Here is a 17,567-nt window from a genome sequence, read left to right as displayed (position 1 = left end):
AAATCTTTCAATCAAAGAGTTCCCACTGGATTTTTAAAAAACCTAAATCCACATGGATGAAGTTGCGGGCATCATCAACTTGGTACACAGAAAGCTTGAATCCCGCGGGTAAGGCCATAGGCTACTTTAGAACCAAAGTTGTAAATTATTTTGACCATTCAAAAGCACTTGCAAAATTTTACTTGAATAAAAATACATTATATTCTAAAATAATTCCCACATGATTTTTATAAACTTAAATCCATGCAGACGAATTCACGGGGATCGTCTAGTTTTTAGTTAGGTAGTCAAAAAACTTTTTCTTGGCCCAATTTATACTCTGTAAGAGGTATGATATCACGTAACAGATAACAAAGTTGCATCGAGGCCACTTATGAGTCAGGTGGAAAGCTATTTAGTGGGTCGGATGCAACAATAGCGCAATTACCCTCCACCGTCAGTTGTGTGGTGGTGTGTTTCCAAGGCGATTCGTGCTGGGCTCGCAATTACCGAGGATAAAACACAAAGCTACGGCTCCGGCGCTGGGCGTCTAGCGATCGAGCGCGGCTAATTGTGCGCCCGCGGCGCCCCGCCAGTGTTGCCTTCAACTAGATCGCTGAATTCCTCACTATTTCTATAAAATACTGGCAATCATGCTCTAAGCAATTCAATATCACTTCAAATGTCACTCATATAAAAATGCGGAAGTTGGAATAATTTGGCCTCATTATTAGAAATACCAAATATGACCTCCTTCAGCTCATTGTTCAGGGGAAAATAGCCGGTAAAAGACCACCTGGTCGAAGAAGAACATTGTGGCTCAAGAATTTACGCCAATTTTAAAGGAAGAGTACCCGATGTCTTTTCTACGCAGCAGAGTCCAAGGTGCAGAAAGCCCTATTGGTTGCCAACCTCCGGCAGGAGACGGCACTTCAAGAAGAAGAATATAATTTGCTTTAAAGGCGAAGCAATAACGGTGATCAATAATACCCATCGCTGGCTCCCTGCTGAGCACGGGTCTTGTCTCAGAATAAGCAGCCCTTGGCCATAGTCTACCACGCTGGCCAGGTGCGGATCGGCAGACTTCACACACCATTGAGAATTGTTAAGAACACTTAGGCATGCAGATTTCCTAAGGATGTTTTCTTTAACCGCTAAAGCAAGTGGTATTTAAGTAATTTCTTAAAACACCCATAACTTCGAAAAGTTAGTGATACGTTTTTTGAAGAGTCTGAACTTTAAGTATTGCTTGCCAGTGTGGTTAGTTCTAGAGGCCGAAGTAGTTTCACAAGCAGATGATAATGAAGGTACTTTATTGAAGAATCCGGAAGCGATAACATTACCCTAGAAAGGGTATTTACGTTGGAGGTTGGTGCGCAGTTTTCATTCCGCGACGACTTCATCGCGCTCCGGGCTAGCGGCGAAAGTGGATAATGACCAGTAAATTCTGCACTCATTAGCTGAGAGCGAGCGTCGCGATCGATACCAATCGTCTTTGCCGAGAAAAGGATAATCGGCGCGAGGGTCGAGCTCTGTTATTAGACGTTGTATCATATATCACGCGCGGCATTACCGGGCCCCCGGCGTCCGCGCTGCAATTACTCCAGGGCAAGCACAGCACAGCTCACTATAACGCCCCTTACATAGTTGAACTTTCAAGGATTGGATATCGACGACTTTACTAACACGTATGAAACTTGTCTTTTTTTAATATCTACCTTAATATTCAGTCTAGCTCTCTCTAGTCTGTTACTCATGACTGACAATCGTGATGACCTCCCTGGCGAGTCAATATATTGCGGTAAATTAGACGTTTCAAAGCATTTATAAAATTTTACAGTCCCATCATCCATCCATACTAATATTATATGCGAAAGTGTGTCTGTCTGTCTGTCTGCTACCTTTTCACGGCCCAACGGTTTAACCGATTTTGACGAAATTTGGTACAGAAATAGCTTCTGTATATCCCGGGGATGGAGATTGGGTACTTTTTATCCCGGAAAATCAAAGAGTTTCTTCGGGATTTTTAAAAAACCTAAATTCACCCGAACGAAGTCGCGGGCATCAGCTAGTATTTGAACAAAAATTTTGCTATTCCTTTATTTCAAAACACGTAGGTACCTGCCCAATCACGTTTCAACAGGAATTAAGTAGGTATGTACTATGTGTCCGCATTTTGTTTACCAATGGATCTTTTAGGATTGTATGTAGGTACCTTAAAAGGCGAAAACTCGTCATCTCATACAAAGTGATGTCTGTCCGTTTTAGGTTCTTGACATAATTCGACGTACAGTTCTATAGTATAGGTAATTAGTGAAAACCCTAAGGACGTTAAGTGCCAGAAGAGCAGCAAATATCAAAAACGACCCTCAAAAACGGATTCTGTAATTGGTGATTGCATTTTTCATGGTGCAATTTATGACAATGTATCGCTGGTTATCGTTCCGGAGCCCGTTTAGGGCCGAACATGGCCCGGTGGTGGCGACGAAGCCGCGAATTGATTGCTTTATTGTCCGCTCCGGCCGACGTGAGATACATGATACATGAAGTCGCACCTTGCGTCTAATGAGCGGTGCCATCACGTAACTGTCGCCGCTACTGGAGTCCCTGCCGCCGAGTCACGACTGAGTTCTCACAGCCCAGGGGGATATAACGCGTCCTTTTTAGGGTTCCGTACCTCAAAAGGAAAAACGGAACCATTATAGGATCACTTTGTTGTCTGTCTGTCCGTCTATCGTGTTTGTCGAGAAAACCTATAGGGTATTTCCCGTTGACTTAGAATCATGAAAGGCAGGTAGGTAGGTCTTAAATAGCACAAGTAAAGGAGAAGATCCGAAAACTGAGAATTTGTGGTTTAAAATGGTGGTGTGGTGGAAAATTTAATTTACTAAATCACATGTAGATGGCGCAATCCGTAATTAACTTGCAGTGATCTAGATAAAAGTGTTACACCGTATACTTTGTATGATGTGGTACGGAACCTTTAGAGTACAAGTCCGACTCGCACTAGACCGATTTTTAGAAAAGCGTGTGATTAAGTTAACATTCATTATGCTTGCTAGGATCAAAGTACTAAACGACATACAGTTCATGAATCTGAAATTAGCGTTGATGAATCTGCAAGTAGTTGTAAGAATCAGCCTCTTAATCGCAGTTTCTTGGGAAATTATAGATATAAATTTGTAACATTTGAACCTTGCGAATTACGGACACTCATTCTGGTCAGTTATCACTTCGTCAATTCTGTTACCTGGCAATACGAGTACCTACTTATTGTTGCTGATTCTTCTGGACCATTTGGTTGAAGCTCTTCGGTATATCTACTGCAGATGTTGAAAAGTGATACAAACAGCAACAATACGACTAAGTATAACATTTGAAACTTGTAAACTGCAAGTGTATCGTTGTAAATAAGGCATAGATCCGTATAGAGACAAAAGTTTAACACCTAAGGGTGACACGAAATTCTTACCGAGTAGAGGAATAGGTAGGTGGCTGGAGTGTATCTATTTCAATAGGATGCGGTGGCTTGCAACAAGGAATCCGATGCGGTTACCGAAGACGGAGGTGAGATGTGTGTGCGGGGCGCGGGGGGCGGGGCTCGTATCGCGATTGCATCGGAGAGCAAACAAGCGGGCGCGGGGTGTCGCGCCCGGGGCCTTCAAATCATATTACCCCCGGCCTCACACCACACGTCATCCGAGTGTGCGTCGCTATGGCGACGGCCCGGCCCGTGCATGATATTAGTACGCTCATCTCCGGGTGTTTAAACTTAACGCCCGCGGGGGAAATTAAAACCGGCCCCGGATCCGGAAGGCGCTCGGCCCTCGTCCGGCCGCGCGGACGGCACCGGCTACCGTCCGGCCGCCTCGTCCCATCGCGCGCCGTCTCGCCTCCCGGTACTTACAGCGCGGTGCAAAGCTTTCAATGTTATTGTTGCATGAGAAATTATAATAATTGATATATTAACCTATGTAAAGTGATTTATTATGAATTTTGAAGAATTTGAATTACTTGGTACCTACTAGGTACTTGGGACTTTCGACTCCAGTGTCAGCGACACCGCGACAGGGTATCAGACATAGGTAGGTACTATGCAAAGGTAGGCAACGTCATTCGAGCTCAGCGACACTAACGCCTGAATTAGGCACCTAATACCTAACATTTCAGACCGCTACATTTTAACGAAATAGATCGAAGATTATGATAAGAATTTAGTTACTGCAAAATTAGTTCAATATTGAATAGATGCCAATAATAATAATAATTACTCATACAGCAATGTACAACACAACAGTCATGTAAAGTAGCTAAGTTCGTACCTCCTTGATATCTATGAAGCGTGAATCGAGATAGACGCAACCCCACCCCTTGTATGTAGATATAAGATACCTACACATTTGCTTTGCTCAAAGACATTGTCGCTTTCAGGCACCTCATTAGAGCGCGTCCCATGTGAGCCTACCCGGTGGGTAGTACCCACTACCCACCCCACACACTCCCCGCACACCCTGCGACCCCCTCTCTCACAAAGGAGAGCAATTCTTTTCCTGAGCTCGCAAACTTGGATGGATAATTACAGTTCGGTACCAACCCATTTCTGTTTATTGTCTCAGACGTAATGTAGAGATGTGAAGTTAATTAACTTGATCTAAGATTGGAAACTTTAGTAGGACTCTTTGTCTTCTACTACACTACCTATTATACCCCTAAGTCACATCTATAATTTCCATCGATAAACCAGACCTGTAGCTTGCTGCAGCATTACGTTAAGTTGGAGATCTGTATTTGGTCACACATCAATAAATAATTTATTTAATTTTAAAAATAAATTAATGAGCTTTAAAAGTATTCCATGGTTCTGATCGAATAAGAAAAGTTTTCGTTCTTAATTTTTTTCAGTATCACTGTAAGGTGATCTTAGGATTAGTACTGTAAATAAAAACGATTTTTTGATAACTTTTTACACGAAGCGGTTTTCATTAGATTTCAGTAGGTAGAGTTTAAACTCTGAAGGATGCGCTACTTGCCTTTAGATTACCTAAATCGCAATCTAAAACAGCAGCAGAGCATATGAGCTTCGCCACAGAAGTTTTGATGACAAAGATCAGAATTTAGATGAACCTAGAGCTTTCATATAGTCAGTTATTGTGGGGAGGTAGGTAAGGACGTGCTTAGTTGTTTAGCAAAGTGGAACTAGGTACGTAAACACAGACACTCATCATCATCAATCCATCGTCGGCGCACTACTGTGGACGGCTCTCCTCTCAGCATGAGAAGGGTTTTGGCAATAGTACACCTTTGAGAACATTATGAGGAACTCTCAAGCATGCAGGTTTCCTCACAATGTCAGCTTTCACCGTGAAACCAAGTGATATTTATAATTACTCAAACGTTACAACATGCCTACAATCTACATAGCTCCGAAAAGTTAGGAGTTGTGTGCCCGCGAGCGAACCCCCAGCCACCGTATAAGAGGCCGATGGTTTAACCACTAGGCTATCCCCGCCTCACCAGACGGTTTAACCTCAATAAAAATCAAATCCGATGACATATAATCGAAGTTCGAACCGTCACACAAACGGTTACGTGTCGTTACCTCGAACGGCACTCGAGTCGCAATAAACTATAAAAAAAGTGGATAGTAAAATGTTATAAACAATGAGAGCAGCGCTAAAACGTTTTAGTGTTAAGAGTGGGGCCGTAAACCGTCGACACGCACGCGTAAAATATTAACGATAGCGAAGAGAAAAATGACGACTATCAATGCCTACGGTACCGATTTTTGGCCGCGAGGACGCGCAACAAATAATGGCAGGACAGAATTTATTCGTGGACCCGAATTGGCCCGATTGAATATTTTACCGCGCCACGAATGCGTCCGACGATATTTTTCTATTTCGCCGCCCATTTCTACTATCAATTGCTTAGTTTCCCCCTTTAATATTATTCGTGCGATCAAAGATTAAAGTCGTAGTATGCAAACGAGTGTCGTGTATTGGATTTTTTCTTTTAGGTAGTAGAGAAAACTTCCAACTGAGTAGTCGAACGGATTCCACGAGTAGGCACTCGATATCATGAATTTCTCGTCATGGCTGCCTTTTTTCACATTAACTAGGTATGTTCAAAAATCTTTCAAATAACATTCTATTTTTACAACGGCCTCTAGCACTAGTACCTACCTACCTACTTATTTATTCAATCCCCTGGATTCAATCATTCAGGAAATTGTTGCAACGAGGAACCTAAGAAATACCTAAAAGAATTTGTTAAAGTAGCTTAAATTAAATAATTTGTAAAGGTAGCGAATTCCTTCAATTGCAGGAACTTTTCTCAACCATTGTTACTTGTAACGAGTTTAATAGGAATAAAATAAATGGGAACCTGAAGAATAAAGTATCCAGCGCTGCTTGTAACAAGGGAATCATGAATTATGATAGTTACTCGAGAACCCGACGACTAGTGCTTTGTGTAGCGACCTATTTTACAATTCTATACCTACGTACCTAGGTACTTCTTGAATAATATTTTTAAGGCTAGAGATTGGAAGTCAGTAGTGTAAGTATATTATATTTTAAATAAGTTCTTGTTCTGAAAGCCGTTTAAAAATACATAATTATAGTTTTTCTTTTTAGTTTTCTTTCTTCATATTACCTATTTACTACTACTACGTAATTAGGTAGGTACTTCGTACGACTCATAGCCATACTTAGTCACGATTCTTGTAAGGATTTGGGAATAGTTTTAGCTATGTGGGTAAGTTACAATGGAAACTATCTTAAAATTAAAGCTCTAAAGGAACATGCACAAAGATGATTCAAGCCGATTATGGCAAACCAAAGCAGCTGTCAGCAATGACGGTAGGCAGGCAATAAGTTGAGCGTTTTTGAAACACAATAACCTTTAAAAGGCGTAAAGGCGCATCCCAGACAGACTTTAAAATAACTTCTCGGAGGCGTATAGTTTATTGCTTATTGAGTGCTGACGAAACGCGCCTGCGAAGCTAAAACATTCCGGGATGGAATCTCAGTCAATATCACAATATACGTGGCGACATTGAAATTATCGCTCGGTGGGAGGTGCGGGCTGCCGATGAGATGGAGTGGACTAAAACAAAATGAGAATCGTTTGAAACAATGAGCATTGTCGCGACGTCGCGCGCGCGGGCGCGCTCGCGGGCGCGCGTCGCTCGTTAGCGGGCCGGCCGCCATTGGCCGAGCGCGCTGGGCGGGGCGGGCGACAAACTGCGCACACGCAAATAGCGCACTGCCACACAAATTAAAATAATAAAATGAAAGTAATAAAACAAAGTAAGCGCCGAAGAGTACCCGCTATCGAGCCTTAATGGCCGGGCGGAGGCGACGCCGTTTCGATTTATTGAGTGAGACGCTTCACACCGAGCCACGGACGGCGCCGTCAACGGACGTTATTGTTTCTGTATCTTACACTATCTGCAATGAAATTGTATTTAATCCAAACATCGTGATATCTAAGTATCTACCAGCTACTTAGCAGCTACGCCTACCGATGTAAATGACATTGTAACTCATATTACCTATAATAATTCTACTTAGTGCTTTCGTGCAATAATATTTTCCAATAGGATAAATTGGCAAATTTGCAATATATACCAAATAGGTCTTGTTCATGAACAAACATTAGTTACAACCCATGCTAATATTATAAATGCGAAAGTGTGTCTGTCTATTACCTTTTCACGACGTATCCATTTAACCCATTCAGCCCTAGCACAGACTATAGGTACTTACCTACGGTCTATTTGGGCTGCAAATTGCAAACACCTGTCTCAGTTTTTATTTAGGTAGTGCTTTAGTCTACAAAGTTTGGTGTTAAATGTTCAGTTTTCATTAAGTCTTTAAATATAAAATAAAAAAAATCCACGAAAGGTACGACGAAGACAGCTTGCTTCCCAGCGAAGGACAAAGGCTACATTTTATACCGGAAAATTAAAGATACCCTACGGGATTTTTAAATAGGTACCTAAACGCACGCGGATGAAGTCGCGGGCATCATCTAGTGAACCTAACTGACTCCGATAGCGAGCTACTAATTTCGTAATGTAAATTCCGAACAAAGTTGCAGGCAACTGCAATTAATACCTAATAATAGCTATATTCTCATAGGTGTGTAAGCATTAATGAGGTAAGTTTGCAATAGGATAGGTCGGCTGCGATTCTCGGGAAGGCTTTCAATGAGCTCAGGGGGCTGGCGGGCGGCGGGCTGAGGAGGGGCGACAGAGGGGGGGCACGTAACGAATGTCGCCTCATTTACTAATGTGTCACACACAGGCGGTGCTGTTTCACGAGTAGGGGGGCGAGAGGCTGTATGTGGGGTAGGTATATCCAATTATGTTATGTACTTGTGTCTACATACAAAGCCTTAATTACTTAGGCAGGTACCTATATGAAATTGAACTATTTTAGTACCTAATCAAATTATTATTGATGTAAAAATATCAGTAACGGAGCTAGGAACGTATTCGATCTAGTGGTTCCTTGGTTTGATACCTATGGCACTCTAAAAGTGAGAAAGAGCTCTTATACCTAAATACTTACAGTGCTTCAAATCGCACAAAACTTTAAAAAATAACTCTTTAAGATGTGCGTTTTATGGAATCTTCCCTAATCCATAAGGAGGTAATTAAACGGGGGAGGGGGGAGGGGGATATAAACTTACCTAAATAATAGGTAAATTCATTTCATTTCATTCAAGGGGGGCCTGTTCGACTGAAAAATCAAGAAGTCAAATGTAAGAAGTGGATATTCATAGGTTGGTAATCTAGGAGTCAAAAATATTAGGTCCGTTCCTACGTAATAATATAGGTAGGTACCTAATGGGCATTGGGCATGCATAAGAAAAAGGTGTCCCTAATTATTATCTAAGTAGGTCTTATTTAATCTTAACAAAATTTATCTTGCAACAGCGAAGGGTTTTTTCAGTTGCTGTTTGATTTTGTTTACAAAAGGAAAACGTAATGTTTTTCCTCATCGAGGAGCGCGCTTTGTTAGTTAGCCGGCTCGGGCTGGGAGAAAACATTTGCCTTCAAAGCGTGATTGTGAAAAGGATCGTGATTATTACAGTGCGCGTAGTTAGCGGAGGCTTCATTAGACCGGGGTGACGGTGGCGGGCGGCGCGGGGAGCTCATCTCAGGACTCGGGTGCATCGTGGCTGCGCGCGCAAACAAATTAAAAACGTAAGACGCGCCCTAATCAATAGCCGAGTACGCCGCGAAGCCGAATTAACTCGCCCGAATGAAAAAATGAACAAAATTATATTCGCGCGAGACCTCGAACCCGGCGGGGGGAGCCCGCCCGAGGAAATTGCTTTTCTTTCAGTGGGCGCGCACACACGGCCGGCGCGTCGGCGACGAGCGCCGAGAGGGTTAGCTGTAGCCCGACACACACAATATTATAATTTACGTTCCCCGTATATCGCGTTGTAAGTAGGTGCTTTACCTGGGCGTTTCACGCCTGCTCAGCCCTCGGCTCTCGCTAAATCTGAGCTTTATACGTTCACTTGACGCGACGAGAGCGATATTAGTTTCGAGCCAACTCCTTTTCCACTACGTTATTTATTAATGCTCTAGGAAGCCAGTTGTAGTTCCCTCTCTACTCTTTTAAAGCTCGTATTTCGACGTAGTTATTATTATCTTTAGCTTTTGTACCTACCTACTTGAATCACTTCACTCGTCACTTTTTTATGACGACTGAAAAGTACCTACTTACCCGCAACTTCGTCTTAGTAAATTCAGTCACATCTATGAAATCTTCAGCTATAGAATATATTATAAGCCTAGGTAGGTATATGTGGCTCTTCACAATTTTACAGTTAAGTTAACGAACACCACAGATTTAAGAACGCAATATGAGGAGGCGTTTCTTGATAAGATGTGTTTGTTGTCTGATGGAATTGTATTTTGAAATCATTTTAATTTCACTCAAAATCCGTAATATTCTAAGGACAAGGTTAAGTTGCTTAACCTTGAGGTTAACCTATAATAAGGTCAAACATACTATATCGTCATTCATACTATACTATACTATATAGTATGCGGTTGTTTCTTATTGCTGCTGAGTGGTCAGTGCCTCGTAGCTTCTATTCACAAACATTTTTATAATGGGTATGATTTGGCGCGAGTCTTGAAGATAGGTATATGTAATTATGGACATTTTCAAGTTGCTAACTTGCTCTTGAGTCGAATTTAGTGGTACCTAAATAAAAGTCCAAAGTTAGGTAGAATTAATTAACGATATTACCTACTCGTAGGTACGACTAAAACAATAGGTAAAGCTTCGCAAGCCTCTACGTGCCTCTACACAGCTGTGTATAGACGTAGCAGGTTTCTCATTAATCGAAGGCGCTCGTAGTCCGCCCAATTAACGCGTAGGCGAAGATCCGCCGCCCAGCGCCGGCCAATGGCTGCCGCGCGGGGATTAATTAAGTAACTTCCCGGCAACTCACCCCCTCGCCTCCCCCGACCCACCCCCGCACGTCCGCAGACTCCGCGGACACGCCCGGAAAACTAACCACCTAATGAGGGGAGATGACCTCACGTGTTTGTGTGCTTTGTCTGTCCGTGTACGTACAAACCTCGTCCGAATGCTGGTGTTGGCCTTTTGTGTACCCGTTATGTATTGTGCTTTATGTTCCTGTACTACCCCCATTAGCTTTCATTTGCTGCAACGGACAAGGGTTACCGCAATCTCGCATTTTGTTTGCTGATACTATTTATCCAACAAAGGCTAATGAACTCTCCTCTATTCGTGCTTCACTCTGTGCCTAATCTTTTCAACTAAATACCTAACAGTATACAGAAACTGTATGTCAAAGTCAATATTCAAAATAGGTACCTACCGTTGTACACTCTTTGATTTTCAATTGTTGAATTTGTATGATTCTTTAATAAGCTAAGCTGTTTCCGAGCTCCCTGGTCCTTAATCTAAGCAGTTTGTAAGATAATTGTGGTGACATTATGGTGTGGCGAAAACTTATTTCTAAATCTACGATGGTTCCAAACGCGCCCTGATCTGATAAGCCCATCATATGCAACCGTATGTAACCATAATTTAATAATAAAGGTCATCGGTTTTTATGCGCAGGTTCAGGTATGGATTAGGGACGATCGATAAACGATCATGTATTTTCAAGATGAAAGTGTAAATGTTATCAATTGATCGAGGTGAAATCGGACATACCAGCTGCCTACACTTGGAAAATCTCTTTACGTTGAGTAACAATTAGACGAATTGCCCCGAAAGAGTAACGTAAATTCTGTTCTGTAGAATTAACGTTACTCTTTCGAGGCAAAACCGTTTCTGTTTGTTTTTCCACGTTTCTTCGAATTACACGGTCAGGGTCAATGTCGCAAGTTTCGATAACATACGAAAGAGGCTCTAAAATACTACGTTTACGTTACGTTAAGGATACTCGCGACTCTATTGGAGTGGATTTAGGTTTATAAGAAATCCCGTGGGAACCCTATGATTTTCCGGGATAAAAAGCAAGCTATCGTTGTACCTACCTACCAAATTTCTTCAAAAACAGTCAAATCTTAACTGAACGCTTAATTGAATTAAACTATCTAGGAATAGGATTATAGTATCTAGGAATAATCTCCTACTAATATTTGAGAACGAGCAGTGCAAAGGTTAAAAGGAGGCTATGTCGGAAACGCCGATGACGGATAGGAAGGGCGACTGTTGGCGCCGCGCAGACGAATAATGGACAGATATTATGTATCCTTGTAACAATACAAGCAAGCGATTTCTTATTTATAACTTCCTACTCGTCGATGTCTCAGCCGATGGACGTCCACAGCTGGACATTGGGTATCTTTATCTCTGTAGGAATATATCTACACACTCTACGGTCGCGTACAGTTTGTTTTAGTGGTTCCCTAAGACTCGTTTGATGTCGCCTATATCCTAATAAGTACCGTTGTATTTTCCTCGTTACCCAACCCAACTTCCTACTAATAGTTCCTTTAATGATTTTTAATGAATTGAATAGAAGGCAGGTAAAACCATTACCTGATGAGTTCTAAAAACTTACTGCTGCCAATCCAACAAACTGTTTTCCTATAGGTACTGATCGCACTTAGATAAGTAGGTACTTACTTATATGGCAAATATTCGGACTGCACACGAAATTGTTGTCGTCGTCAACCGATAGACGTCCACTGTTGGATGTCCACTGTTGGACGTAGGTCTCTTATAGGAACTACCACGGGCCGCGGTTTTGTGCCACCCGGATCCAACGGCTCCCTGAGAGGTCTGCCAACGCTGCGCTTTTCGGTGCGAGATCGTCATTCCAGAACCTTGAGACTTGAGACCCCAATACCAATCGGTTTTTCGAAGTATAGGTACGTGCCCCATCCGTTTCCACTTCAGCTTCACAATCCCGTGGGCTATGTCGGTGCTTCTACGGATCTTGACATTATTGTTTTGATCACGTAGAGAAACTCCAAGCATAAATTCGAAAATTTTATCGTGCGAATCTAGTCACACTTTAGTAGGTCCAGTCCAGTAAGGGTGACAAATCAATATCGAGCTATGCTGCGCTGTACTGCGCTGTGCTGTGCTGTGTTTCTTAAGCTTCGTTTTTTTAACAATCAACATCAAGCTGTGCTGCGCTTTGCTTAGCTCAGTATAAAAGTAATTAGCAGCTCGTGTAGTCGTTTATCTCGTCAAAAATGACTTTATTTTCAAAAAAACGTAAACATTACGACATAGTTGAATCCGATGAAGATGAAAGTGAAGAAGAAGCGGATATGGATATTTTATGTGCTCGACACAGCGCGGCTCAGCACGGCGGGTAGCGCGCCTCGCTTGAGACTGCTGCGTTGATAAACAGAGCGTAGCCTCACACAGCGCAGCACAGCATAGTTTGTTTGTATCCTCATTACAATATTAGACGAGCGAGTTGACCAAACATAGCACAGCGCAGTACAGCGCAGCATAGCTCGATGTTGATTTGTCACCCTTACGATTCGTATAGTAATGTGCTATCAGCTTGATATCAAGACTGTCCTTTGGGCGAAGTGTCGAGTATTGCACATCCATATAAATAACGCCCATCAGTCAGTTATTTATACGGAAAATTTCCATTGGACTCCTCGTTTTGGCCTTAAACTTGTTGCTGTTTAGGACGTCAATTGTATTTATAAATTTAAATCATCGCCATTGAAATTCACTCAAAGTCTCAAACTATCTGTAGGTATCTAATCTCGTGGCATCGAGAAATCCATAACGGTAACATTAGGTATCTATCAACATTGACAATTGTAGGTAGGTAGGTATATACAAACAATCTGTAAGGGGGAGCGAAAAAGTGACTATTTAGGTACGGCCGAAATTAAGAATATAATCAATCTAGTAATACAATATGTCGATAAATTATTTAACAACGTTGTTATTGGTCAAAGATGTCTCCACTCAACGGACGTAGATACGTCATATTATGTCCAGTTTGAATCCGAGATATTCTCACCGATGACGGAGAAATCGGAGAAGTCGGATCTAGTGCGTAAGTAACGATACAAATACTATGACTGCCTACTTCGGAACGTATTTTCACGGATTCGGATCGGATGAGTACGTAACCGCCCTTATAGTAGACTGATCATCGTACAATATATTGGATTTAAAGATGTGCTTTTATGACGTATTAACATATTTTAGAACTGCTATTTATCCTTGAATTTGTTAGTATGTAACTATCTCATGTTTATGATTGACGAAAGTATTAAATATGTAGTCGGGTTCATAAATAAGTTAACAGCAATGAAAGTTTTATGGGCCATATACTTTATCATGCTTTGAATTTCATCAACGCTACTGTAACGCGAGATTTTATCGTTAAGTTCTTCATATCAGTTGTCTTTTGGTTAATATAAACAATATCAGACGAGATACGTTGATATCTACAGTGTGTTTGTTTTTTACCTCTTTGCCATATATTTCTTTAACATTATATGAACTTTTCTTGTATTACCTACTAAGGACCGGCTTACACCTTATCTTGCTAGTAAGTTGAGTAGGTAAGTAGTGATGCAGTCTAAGAAAGGACGCTAGCGAAAACAACGAAATAAGTTCAAACATACTGAAACATGCGCTGCTTGCGACTTTTATGGGTCATCTGGTTGCACTTATCAACTTCTACGAGATATTAAAAGTTCTGTATATGTTGATATTAGGTAAATTTACTACCATAGCCTTAGATTCAGAGTGCTGTTTCTACCAAGCTGTGAGAAAAATATCTGTAGGATCTGGAATTTTCTACGTATTGTACGTAGTTTACGTAAGCGGGTAAAAACAAACGGGCTAGTATAATCGTCGGCGCGGGATGCAGGGGTGCCAAAATAACTAATAGTTTTCGCGGGGGCGTGTTAGCATTTTTCTTCTGGCGGTGACGGCCGGGCGGTATAGGGGGAACTAAGGGGGGTGGGGGGGGACGAGGCCGACTTCAGTGGCCCCGCGGATCATTTACACTTCATCGGCTCTCTTAATAACACGTTAGTCTCGAATGCTGTTGTTATTTTTCAATGATGTATCGATTTAAGATACCTAATAAGAACGTGTAGTAAGTTGGTACCTACTTAGGTAGTTCTTTCACAATATTATTTAAAAAAAAAGTGCGGTTCAAACGATTGGAACCTCGGAAGAAACCCAGCAATTGGATACCTAGCTCTATAGCTCAGTTCATCTTGGTCACGAAATATAATTTTAGTTCTAGTGGAAAGGGCTGAGTTATGATAATAAAGCGATCATACTCATTTGACATATTCCTTGCTAGTCATCTTTGCACATCCCTATTGGAAAGGCAGCGTAGAGATATTATTATCTACTAAAGTTTGAATTCTTTATGGTGTCAATCTGATAGGTATGTTTAGACTAACTACACGCTGAAATTTCAATGGTTGTTGGCCTGAAGCGAAATGATTTTGTCATGGTACCTATATAATCGACTTTAAAGTATAAAAAATATTACAATAAAAATGGCTTTACAATCGAGAAAAACAAAACTCGAAAGAGACCTCGAACTAATAGCAATAGGTACGGGCTACTACACTACCACAGGCAAGGCTAGTTTATGCCGTATCTTAGAGCTATTATGAAAAAGTTTCCTAATGTTCCGCCCACCTGACTAGAGTTTTCAAGAGATACCCAATTAACATCCCATTAGAAATCATTTAACGTAGACGTTATGTAAAGTCCGTCGCCCACTAGGGATCGATTAATCAACGCCCTCTCTCAGTACGCCCGGAAAAGCAACCCTTTCGTCTTAATTACCACGCCTTGCTTCAGTCCTCGTTCCCCATTGGTCGGGTCTCGTGACGCTCTGTCGCCCTCGTGTTTTAATTGGTCGATGGTAATTAACGCAAAGTAATCACGAACCGCGGCGAAGGGGAAATTCATTTGAATTTTTAATTACCCGGCCGGCAGTGTTTTCAGACGGCTATTGGTGGATTTTCCGACTTGTTTACTTTGAAACAATGCCCATTGGTTCACTGGTCGAATGATTTAGGAATATTTTTTTATTGTTTAGGCACATTGTTTAATACGTAAAGCTACGTATTTGTTATTATCATTAACTTACACTTAGTTTAGTCCAGTAGTTTCTATGAACTAAAAATTTACCGTTACCGTAAAGGTGAGTGAAGTCTGCCAACACGTACCTACTATGGCCTAAACCCTTCTCATTCTGAGAAGAAATCCTGGGCCGGCGAGTTGAGCGGTTGAGATTTATAATCTCGAATCATCATTAGGTATACCTAATCTCAACCTTTTGCCTTTGAAATTTTTAAATTATGTCCGTTTTGAATCAATAAAGCTCGTTGTCGTCTGGTTATAAATTTTTTATTAGGTACATGATCCTAGTAGGATCCTTCGTCTACTCCGTCTTAGACTGCATCATCACTTACCACCTGGTGAGATTGCACTCAATTGCTAACTAGTAGGTACCTATCGGAATAATAAAAAAAACCTACTGCATTGAATTTTTATTTTTCTCGTTTAGCTATGCTGAATATAATTTCATAATAGGTATGTACATAGCTGATAATAGTTTAATCGTAGGTATATTTATTTAATTGGACGTATCTACATACATTAGTAACGCTATGTAGTCAGTAATCATCAACAGTGGTAGAAAAACTCACTTGAATTTCTAATTACTGGCTCGAGAATACAGACGCTAACGATTGATATCTTCTCTTCGGAGATACCTAAGTAGGTAAGTATTTACCTAAGTATATTATGCTTGTTTGCTTTCAAACAATTAGGGATTATCTTTTTATTATTTGCTATTTAATTAATTTACTTTTATAAAATACCTAAACCAGTTTATGTAGGATGTTTGTATTTCCTTAGTAATTTGTTATCAAATCTTTGTTATTAAATGGCCAGGCCAGTTTCACTCTTGGTACTTGCGGGATTAATTACTATTATTTCATAGCTTTAGGTTCTCACTTCTGTCAGCAGACCCCTATCTGTTTTTTTTTAGTAAACCCTAATAAGTAATATCGATAATTTCATCGGTAAACGTAAGTCGATTACAGTAATCGATTATCGGGCGTCGGCCGCAGACGTAGTTTAGCATGGACGCCCGCCGCATGCCGAATTAGCTCATTAAACAACCTTCGCTCCAAATTCTACCCTCTTGAGAGGAGTCTCTCCGTCACTCACTCCATACATAATATGTAGTTTGGCTCTCATTCGAATACTAACTAACCACTGATAAATAACATTTTGTGGATAGCTACGTTCTATGAATTAATATTTATGCCTGTGGATTTTCCAGAGTTCGGTTAAAATATTCAGTTTCAAAATTAACACGGTTTCAAGAATTTAATACAATCAGTTAAATTAAAACCAATAAGGTAGGTATGTATTTTTACGGAAATCTCGCCAGATTTAGACCTTGACAGACCATAGACATAATTTATTTAATTAATTATTTAATTAGAACGGACCTTTTAAGTCCAATTACACTAATTAGATTAAGTTACACAATAAAAATAAATATTAGTTGCTAAAACGTGTCTACAAAATTACATCGAGTTTGATTGGTCAATATTCAAATGAGAACCAAATTACGTTTGTATGGAACGAGTGACGGAGAGTCCTCTGTTAAAGATTTATCCTCCGACTTTCGCTATTGCCAATTTGAATACGGCCGCCTCTCGGCACTCGCAGACCGCAAGCACCCGCAAGTCTCGATTGGAACTGAATTTGAAATTGGTCATTTTTGGTCGCAGCTTTTGGCGATGTCATCTAAACGGGTTATATTTTAGGTTATTTTATAGTTACCCTCGAGTCTTTGAATGCGAAATTGCTTTTGAAAAGCGCTGAGTCCTATATATCCTGGAACAGTATCTTATAATGAAGTCTCAATTGAAACAAAAGATAAACCACTTTCCTATATAAAGTATTGCATTGAGCGAAGGTTTACAATTTACACTCTACCGAAAAAAAAAGTTTTTTTCTTTCAGTACGTATCTTAATTAAATAATTAAATTACCTTAATTTACAATCACACGCGAGATTTGAACTAAAAACTCTCAAAAA

General features: G+C 40.8%; 1 protein-coding gene and 1 long non-coding RNA gene across 5 annotated transcripts in view; both read right to left on the bottom strand.

Moving 5' to 3' along the window:
• Positions 1-17,567, bottom strand: part of LOC123868566 (protein-L-histidine N-pros-methyltransferase) — a 73,434-nt gene that overhangs the window by 2,766 nt on the left and 53,101 nt on the right. The gene's annotated exons all lie outside the window — the stretch shown is intronic.
• LOC123868567 lies at positions 11,424-14,959 on the bottom strand. Its single transcript, XR_006796658.1, has 3 exons — positions 14,893-14,959; positions 14,806-14,809; positions 11,424-11,435 (listed from the first exon to the last, which is right to left on the bottom strand). It is a non-coding gene; the product is annotated as an uncharacterized LOC123868567 (long non-coding RNA).

This window comes from Maniola jurtina, chromosome 9, assembly GCF_905333055.1.
Source record: "Maniola jurtina chromosome 9, ilManJurt1.1, whole genome shotgun sequence".
Classification (NCBI taxonomy): Eukaryota; Metazoa; Arthropoda; class Insecta; order Lepidoptera; family Nymphalidae; genus Maniola; species Maniola jurtina.
This window is presented reverse-complemented; position numbering and strand designations above follow the sequence as displayed.